This window comes from Tupaia chinensis, unplaced genomic scaffold, assembly GCF_000334495.1.
Source record: "Tupaia chinensis unplaced genomic scaffold, TupChi_1.0 Scaffold000184_1, whole genome shotgun sequence".
Taxonomy (NCBI): domain Eukaryota; kingdom Metazoa; phylum Chordata; class Mammalia; order Scandentia; family Tupaiidae; genus Tupaia; species Tupaia belangeri.
Window position 1 is genome coordinate 3,840,348 of NW_006159659.1, and position 9,567 is coordinate 3,849,914.

The 9,567-nt window shown below is 37.8% G+C and overlaps 1 pseudogene; it reads right to left on the minus strand.

The window, feature by feature from the left end:
* Nucleotides 1-6,885: 6,885 nt before the first annotated feature.
* Nucleotides 6,886-8,026, minus strand: LOC102485551 (GPN-loop GTPase 1 pseudogene; annotated as a pseudogene).
* Between the last annotated feature and the right edge of the window lie 1,541 nt (nucleotides 8,027-9,567).

A 9,567-nucleotide genomic window follows, 5' to 3' on the forward strand; every position in this document is an offset into this window, starting at 1 on the left:
GGTGGTTACAGAGCCATGGAGGGGCTACAGTCCTCTGTGGAGCTTGGACTTATGCTATTTGGAAAGCTGGATGAGGTGGTGAAGGAGCTGTTGCCCAGTGACCTGACTCCAAGGCTCACTCTACAACCTCCAGAGGGAGGCGCTGGAGTGTCCCTTGCTCCTCTGTTTCCTGGCTGTCCTCTTATTTATGTTCAGGCTTGTTCAATGTCTGAGAAGGCGAATTTATCTGAGAAGAGAGAAGCAGCTTGCAGAGACACTGGCTGCGTGTGTGGAAGAGAAATGCCATCTTTCTGATAGGCTCAGTGCTACTCACAAGGAGCATGCAAGGATTGAGTTGTCCTTAGACCATGCCAGGCGAGAAAGAGAGTCTTTCAATCTCCTGCACTTTACCAAAGATTACAGAACCCAGAAGAGGCTCAGCGTGGTGCTGAGGGAGGAGCTGAGTTCCCTGCTTCAACAACTAGAAGAAGAAAGGTCTAGAGCCTCAGAACAAGAAGAATAGATGGTGGCCATGCTGAGACGGCTCAAGTCTCTGGAAGACCTGGGAGTCTCCACATCACAGGGAACTGCTGGACCCCTGCCAGGAGCTGAGGACCCAGTCTTGAAGGGATATTCCCCAGGAGTAGGACTGGGTCTGAAAGCAGCGCCTGTCCCTCCCCTCCACGCAGGCCTCCTAAGCTGCCATGCTGCACTGACCCACCTTGACTCCATCTGAGGGCCATGGAGGCCAGTGGGACCTGGAGACCCCCTCTCCCATGGACTGGAATCCCAACCATCACCCCTGGAAATAGCTGGGAGCCTCTTCATGACTGATCTCTTTTTTTCTATTTTTTTTTTGGGGGGGGAGGTTTTCGCTATAGGGCGCGGGCGCTCGCCAGACAGACAGAGACATAGAGACAGAAAGCGAGAAATTACCCCCCAGCGGGGATGGCCATGCCACAATCCCTTCTCCTCCATTCTCCTCTCGGGATCTTGGGCACGCACGCACACGCGCCTGGCGTGAGTTTAAGCCACGGGTCTGGGACGCGAACCGCAGTCGACTACGTGGGAGTCCAGTGACATAGCCATTACGCTAACTGCTGGTTCCCTTCATGACTGATCTCTAAATCCAAAGAATATTGAACTTACTGAGACACACCAAGATATGCTGGACTAGCTTCACAGAAAGTCTTGTTTATTGCTCATTAGCACTGAGGAAAACCATGTAGTTAAGAGGATAATCGTTCACTTGAGTCGAAACATTTTCTAGACGATATTTTACAAATATGTTAATGTTATAAGTAAATAATTTATATTTCATGGTCTTTATAAATATTGTATTATAATTTAAAATAGAAACACATTAGTTATACTTTTAGAAGTTACCAGTAATATTCTTTTTTATTCTTTTTGCTAGAGGTTTATGTCCCACAATCTTAAGTCCTAAGTAACAGCAACTTTTTTGTTAAGTATATATATTGAGAAAAATGAGGTAATAGGCCTCTTTTATAATGATAAGTGGTATACATAATGAAAAAAATTCTGTATTCTATTATAATATTGGATACTATGAAAATTAAAAATTAGTAATAATAAAGACATGTAGAAAATATAAAAATAATCAGCTGTAAAAGGTGAAAGTGGCTGCCTCTCTGGGAGGGGTCAAAAGCAGTAGAGGAACTGCTGCTTTTTGAAACAAACTATTTGATCAGTTATATTTATATATTTATACCTTTGATTTAACAATAAACATTTATAACCACACACACAAGAAAAGAAGATGAACATTTCCATCACCTGTAAAAGTTTTCACATATTTCTTTGTAATTCACTGATCTGCTTTCTATCTCTATAGACTAGTTTTGTTTTCCAAATTTTTTTATTATATGAATAGTAGAATCATATATATGAGGCCGTTGGGAAAGTCATGACATTTTTTTTAAAGAATTATTTAATTTAATTTTGTTTATTTATTTTTTAATTTGACCAGAGAGGAACAGAGTGAGAGAGAGAAAGAAAGAGTGAGACAGCAAGCCATCAGGTCCAGGACTCTGCTCTCTCGCTGCTCAAATTAAAACATGACAATAATAACAAATGGAATTAAATAAATAAATAATTCTTTTTAAAGAGTGGAAAGAGAGGGGCCATCAGGTGGGACAGTGGTTAAGGCATTGGACTCCTACATCGTTAGCTGCAGTTTCGTTCCAGAACTGGTGGCTTGCTTTCTCATTTTTAAATAGGTGAAAGAACATATGACAGAATAGATAGGTAGTCCTGGACCTATATAATGAACACCCTTGATAGGTCAAGTGTCTCCTTTCAGAGATGAGGACAGATATGTTTTCTTCCCAGGTAATATCTTCCTCCAGGGCAAAGGCTGGGGAGGAAAAGACTGGGATTTCATCTGTTCAGGGCTCCTAATCTGGGATACATATACAGCATTCACGCAAGCCCTACACATCACCTTCATGGAATTTGAGGAAACTGAAACAGATGTGAAGCTCATCCTGAGAGCTACCCCATGAGTAAAGTCCTATGTCTCTGATTCAGGAGTTTCTATCTTCTTCCAGAATCAATGAAACTGTGACAGACCCACTTGTTCGCTTTCAATCAGAGAAAATTCTTAGACCTTTCCCAATTTTTGACACCAATTCCCACAGAGAAATGCTCTATCCATTATCTTGGTATCCAGGTAAGAGGGGAAATTTTAGGGATTGTGGGAACCTACTGAATTCTCTTGGGCAAAAAGCCCAGTGGAATTTATCCCAACTCCTCTATGTATTCCATTATTGCACTCATTTATTCATCCAGCAAGCATTTAGTAAAGAGAGACTGAATGCCAAACACTGTGTTAGGCAGTGATAGAAAATGGTTATGATTTCTGCCTTCCTGAATTCACAGCCTCATGGAGCAGGCAGACATGCCATCGAAAAACTATAGTACAAGGATATTAATAGACATGAGAGGTCAGGGAAGGTTTCACAGAGAAAGTGCTGTTTGAGTCAAGTCTTGAAAGAACTAGAAGCACTCACTGGAATTGAAGATGGGAGTTGGATGGAAACGTAAAGTCATACGTATATGAAGGAGAAAGTCAAATTTGTGCATTGGGACAATTACTGTGGTTAAAACAGAATTTGTGAATCAAGGGGGAAAGAGAACAGAGGTAAAGGGCCGTGGGAGAGAAGGTTGCATATAGGGGAAAATCTCTAAAAAGGTAGATATATGAGAAGGGTCTGGAAAGTCAATATAATTAAGTAGGGCTTTAAACAGATGTTTCAAAGTCTGTATTTGCGTATTTGTTTTGCTTTTTAAGTGGGGAAGTCAAAAGACTTGTGTTTATCACATTTAATTATATCTATAAAAATTTTCCCTGCTAAGTTAGAGCTCCTAGCGGGACTGAGAGACTCAATTTTGTTCAACTTTGCACTCCAATTCTACTCCCTGAAAAAGAAATTAAATAAATTACTCAGCAAAAACTATCTGTCCCTCTCAGATAATCCATATGTATAATGTACCTCAATATGCATCATTTATGATTAAAACAAATAAATGAAAAATAGGAATGTTTCTGATGTTATTAAAAAAATTATCATTCCTAGTTTTGTCTCAGTTTTTCTAACTTTTTCTAACTTTCCATTACTTTATTCATGAGATGGCATATTTTTAATCACTTTGTGTGGGATACTAATACAGTGCTTATCTCTACTCAAAAAAAATTAGTATTTTTATTAAATATATTTCTTTTAAATTTATAAGGTGCCATGTATTATTCATTGGCAAGTCCTGGCTCAGCTATAGATTATGTATCATTTTTTTTCTTTTTCATAAGTGGTCATTTAAATTGAAATAAAATTATCTTTAACTGAACTTAGAGCTAGTGAATTATTTTCTCATTTCAAACTTATTTTCTAGACACTTATTTCTGACAAATATTGTGGATTAAAAATCTTTCATTAGGGAGATAGCGGATGGCAGTTAAGGTACTGGACTCCCACATGGACAACCACAGTTCAAGTCCCAGACCTGACGGCTTGCTTTCTCCCTCTCCTTCTCTCCGTCTTTGTCTCTCTGGCTATATTAAAGAATAATAATAAATAAAATTAAATAACAATTCTTTAAAATACTTTTTTAAAAAGAAAAAATCTTTCATTAGCACACTTATGTTAAGAAGCTTGTATCTCAAAATTTACTTCCTCTTAAAATACTTTCTTCAGCCTAAAATTTTTGATATATTAATAAAGAGTAGAAAACCTTGAGATAAAATTCACAAAGAAGTGAAAATATAATATAGGTAGATATATAGTCTGTTGAAATTTTATTAGACTCTAAATCCACTTAATTCTGTCCTTTTCCTTTAAATTGAAAGGTCTTTGTTGAAACAATATATAGAGAGAACTTCTTACCAGTCAAAATTATTCTTATTTGAAATGCAATACAGTGTTTCTTAAAATTCTACCATATATACAATCTTTCCTGCAATACCACAAACTTCAATAAGTACAGAATCTTTCTAGAGATATTTCCTTTATTGATAAAAAGCTTACATATATGTTTATTGAGGGTGATCCTACTTAAAGGAAATACATAACTTAAGAGTTGCACCTAGTAACCAACTAACTCTAGATTCTGTTTTCCTCAGCTGTTTTGTTTTCCATCTAGAAATGTAAGGCTCAGCTTCTCCTCTTTCCCAACAGAAGTGAGTACTGTGTTTCCTTTTTTTTAAGCAATTATTTTTTTAAAGAGATTTTTGCTATAGGGTATGTGCACTTGCTGGAGAGACAGAGACAAAAAGAAATCACCACCACCACCTCACCAGGCATGATGGCCATGTCATCTCCTCCATTCTTCTCCCAGGACTTTGGGCACATAAACACACCAGCGTGAGTTTTAAGCCTCTGGGTTCAGGACTTGAACCCTGGTTGACAACATGGGAATCCAGAGATGTAACCATTATGCCACTTGCTGGTCTCAGCAATTAGATTTTTCTTTTTCTTTTTTGAGAGAGATTTTTGTGATAGGGCATGTTTGCTTACCAGAGACAAGACAGAGAAACAGAAAGTGAGAAATCACCCACGGGGATGGGCAATGGCCACGCCACAATCCCTTCTCCTCCCTTCTTCTCTTGGGATTTTGGGCATCCATGTACACGTGCCTGGCATGAGTTTTAAGCCACCAGGTCCAGGACTTGAACTGCAGTCAACTACATGGTTATCCAGCAATATAACCATTATGCCATCTGCTGGTCCCCAGCAATTAATTCTTAAAAATAAAATCATCAACATTCTGTGCCAACTCTCACCAATGTTAGTTATTATTACCATGCTTCATCCTGATGCTCTGAAATCTGACAAAATAAGGTGTAAAGAGAAAGCTCGCATGTTTCTTTTATCAACCACTCTTTGCTGCCAACTACTTTGCTTGCTGGAAATGGTTGGATGGGAAAAGGGCACTAGAAGTTTAATCTTCATGTTGTCCTCTCAGCATGGTTCCTTTCCTTAAGCACAGCCCTACCCAGGTGCCCAACTGCTATCAAAGAAACCACATCAAAGTACAGATGAAGTCCAAGTCCACTGATGGCAATAATGACAACATCAAGGAAATGAGTCCTTGGGATGGGGATAGGGTGGAGGGAGAAAACCTGTACTCTTTGAACCACTCTCTTCTTGCCATGTCATGTGGCACCCATGTTTCCATTTTCTCCTCTGGAACATAGAAATAAGTAATACTTACATCTCGAGGCAGTATAGAGCTCAAACAATACAATGCAAGGAAAAGCAGTTTGTAATTCAATCTAATTCTGCATCCTCTCTTTTCCTATGCATATGCAATTTCACTATGCCAAAATGACATGCATATATACACTGTTCAAAAGAACACATGAAAATTTATTTAAAAATCCCCTTGGAACTCCAGCCTTGATCACATCCATCATCTCCCCTTTCACAGGGCAGCCTTTACCAGGAGTTCATTATAAAGCACGTCTTTTGTACATTTGACCACATCGAATGTACAAAGCAGTCTATTTCTTTTCCCTTGGACTGCATTTTGTTACCCCATTTTGTGCATAGCCTACATTTTATTTTTTCTTCTCTTGACAGCTATTTAAGTTGCTTCTGATATTTTATTAATATAAATAGGCCTGAGAGTAGTATCTTTTTTCCTTGTGTAACAGTTTGAGTGTATAGGGTATGTACCTACAGGTCATTAGGGCATAGGTATTACAACTCCAGCTGCCCAAAGCTATTAGAAAGTGGCTCTACCAAATCACACTTTTACCAGCTGTGTACAGGAGAAGACTCCTTTTTACATATTCTCAGTATTTTCAGACCTAAAAAGTTGGATAATTCTGATGAATAAAGGATTGACATTGTGCTGGTTAATAATAAGGATGCACTTCTTTTTTTGTTATTAACGAGATTCTTATTCGTTAATTATATGTTTTGTTCACTTTCTTCAACAAATCTGGTATTCTACAATAAGCTACCCAGGATGAGGCACATTTCATACCAATGTTGACTGGTTGCCAAGGAGACCTTAATGCCACTCTGGATAAGCTCATGCTTCCTTCTTTTTCTACTAAAAGAAAGGCAATTCATGGTGTACAGTCAAGGGCAAGATGCTGGGAAAGTACAGGTTATAGATTCAGTCTAACAACAAAAATCAGAAGTAGTCACTTGGAGAGTTCTCTCTCTATTCTATCCATCAGCAGCAGAATTACTTGAGTTCAAATATTAAAACATAAAGGGTTTGGGCTTGTAGGTATGTCAGCTTCCAAGAACAGGCAATATCTCCTTTCTTCTGTAAATACAAGGGAAAGGCCAAGGAAGAATAGCATCAACCTGCTAGGTTCAAGAATCTTTTTTCCCCAACTTCATCTGAATAAGACTTCCCTAATGGGAGAAACTGCTACTCTGAAGAAAACTGTTCTTTATTGTAGACCCCAATTAGAGGTAAGGATAGTTTTTTCACATGGAGTTTCAAGATTTTGGACAAATTTCCCAGTGTGTGATATCTATTGCTCCTCTTCCAGTACTGTGCCATTGATTCTTTCATAAAATTCTGAAACACTGGCTCTTAATGGCTTTCCTCTGTTACTCTATGGTCAGTGTCATCAGTATCACTGTCTGCCTCCTCATCCTCTTCATCCAAGGTTCACTCAAGTAAAGATCAAGTCAGAAAGCTCCAGAATGGAGGATGAGCTGTTTTTGGCCTTCCCTGTGTCCAAAGCTATAGAGCTCATATTTTTCTGAAGGTGTTCTAGTTGCACTTTCTGCTCTTGACTGTGTCCTGGCCAGTGATTTCTTCAGACATTCATATTCAGGACAATACTCCCTTTCATATTTTTCTGCAGTGCTGGTGACTTGCACAAAGGGTTCATCTGAGCTAGTATCCAGAACGGTAGACACACCCACCACCTTGAGTGAGCTATAAAACTCATCTAACAGCAAGGTTCCTGGAATGAGTCAGGTTACTGACGTATGTGGTCTCTTAATTCAATGCATCTTGGAAACCCTCAAAATCCTTCATCCATTCTACTGCAAAGCTGTGATTAATTATTTCAGTTTTGTTCATGACCACAATGAAAGGAAGTTTGGTTTTGTACAAGATACTGCAGGCATAGAGCACTTTGAACAAGAAAGTCACTGGGTTGGTACTTTGTGATGTGTCTATTACATAGATGAAAGCTGTTGGAAATGATGCCAGGACCTTAGTGATGATTGTCCCAGAATCCAACCAGGTAAACCCCTCAATCTATCCAGTTGTGTCAATCAAGACATATTTAGACTTTATCAATAAATTTTCATCATCTGATCAAATCTGGTAGCAAAGAGATTGTGTAAGATCACTATGCCACTATTGGGCCCAAGTCTGTATTGTTTCATGACTTCTTTATACTTCAGTGTCACAAATATCAATACTGGCAGGAAAAGGGACTTCATGCACAGCTGTGTCCAGGTTAATCATACAAGGTGGAGAGTAATGGTTATGTGGGTGTTCTGTGAGCCTCTGTACAAAGGTGGTTTTTCCTGGATCCCACCATTCCCAACACCAACGGACATGCTGGGGGGCCGATGACCCCCTGAGGCCCAGCTGCAGGCATCACCATCTTTCTCCAAGGATGAGCTTTTCATATAGCCTAAGAAATATTTGTATTTCTTCTCCAAATTGCCTATGCACAGTCTTAATCCATTATTTCTATCCTACATTTTCCTTTCCTGATTAAGGTATAGCGGTTCTTTATGCATTTTGAATACTAATTTTTCAACGTATATGTTCAAAACTTCTTCCTGTCAATTTTCCTTAAGTTTTGTGTATAATAGTGTCCTTTGACTTGCAAAAATCTCTACATTGATGTAGTTGAATGTATTGTTTTTTCTTTTATGCATTGTGCTTTCTGTGATTTGTATTTTTAAGTCTTCCATTACCTATGGACATAAAGATATTATACTACAATTTCCTATGAATATTTAAAGTACTTTTTCTAAGCTTAAACATTTAATTCATCTGGAATTATTTTGGGGGGAACAGTTTGAGGAAGAAATCTATTTTTTATATGAAAGTCATTTTCCCAACATGATTTATTGAATGACCCATCATTTCCTCATTGATTTTTAATGTCACCTCCCTCGTAGAACTGTTTTTATGTTCTCCATTCTGATCCTGTTCTATTTGTATCTCCCTGTACCAACAGCATGCTATGTTAATTACTACAGCTAAATAATATGTCCTGATGTTTGATAAGTTCCTTTTACAAATATGTCTTTTCTTCCACTTACTAGTCTATAAGGGTGTCAAAATCCAGCCAATTTCATTAAAAATCTTAGCAGGACTTTTGGTATTAAAATCAATTCATAGATTAATTTGGAGAGAGTTAACAGTTTTAACAAGACTAAATGTTCCAATTGATTAATGTTGCTCACATCTGCATTTATTTAGTTCCTGTATATTCTTTAATAGTTTTATATTTTTTTCCTTAAAGATCTTACATGCATTTGATTAGGTTTGTGATTTTTACCAGGTTTGTATTTTTGTTGTTATACTGGACATTTTTTCGTACCTATTTAATTGGTTGCTGCTGGTGTATGAACACATTAATTTTTTATACAGACCCTATCTTAAACCGCAGTCGACTACATGGGAGTCCAGCAACACAGCCATTACTGCTGGTCCCCAGGCCCTATCTCAATAAACCTAGCTAAATTCTCATTAGTTTTAGAGTATAGGTTTATTTTATTGGATTTTCTATAAATGCTATGCAAATTTTTAAAAATTATACCTTCTCTCTCTTTCATGTTCTTATATGTTTTCTTTCTTTTCCCTGATACATTACATTGTAAGGACCTTTAGTATAATATTAGACAGGAGAAATGAAGCCGTCTTCATCATGTCTCAGACCTAACCTCAGTGGGAACACTTAATTGTCAGCAGATTATCATATCTGCTAAATATTTCTGTTCACTGTGAGATTTTATCACTAAAGAGTTTTGAAATGTTATCTCTTCTTTTGCCACTGAGTGGGATGTATATGCATGTTTTCTGTTAAATTGCTAATGTAGTAAATTCCACTGATAGCACTTTTTTTTGGTT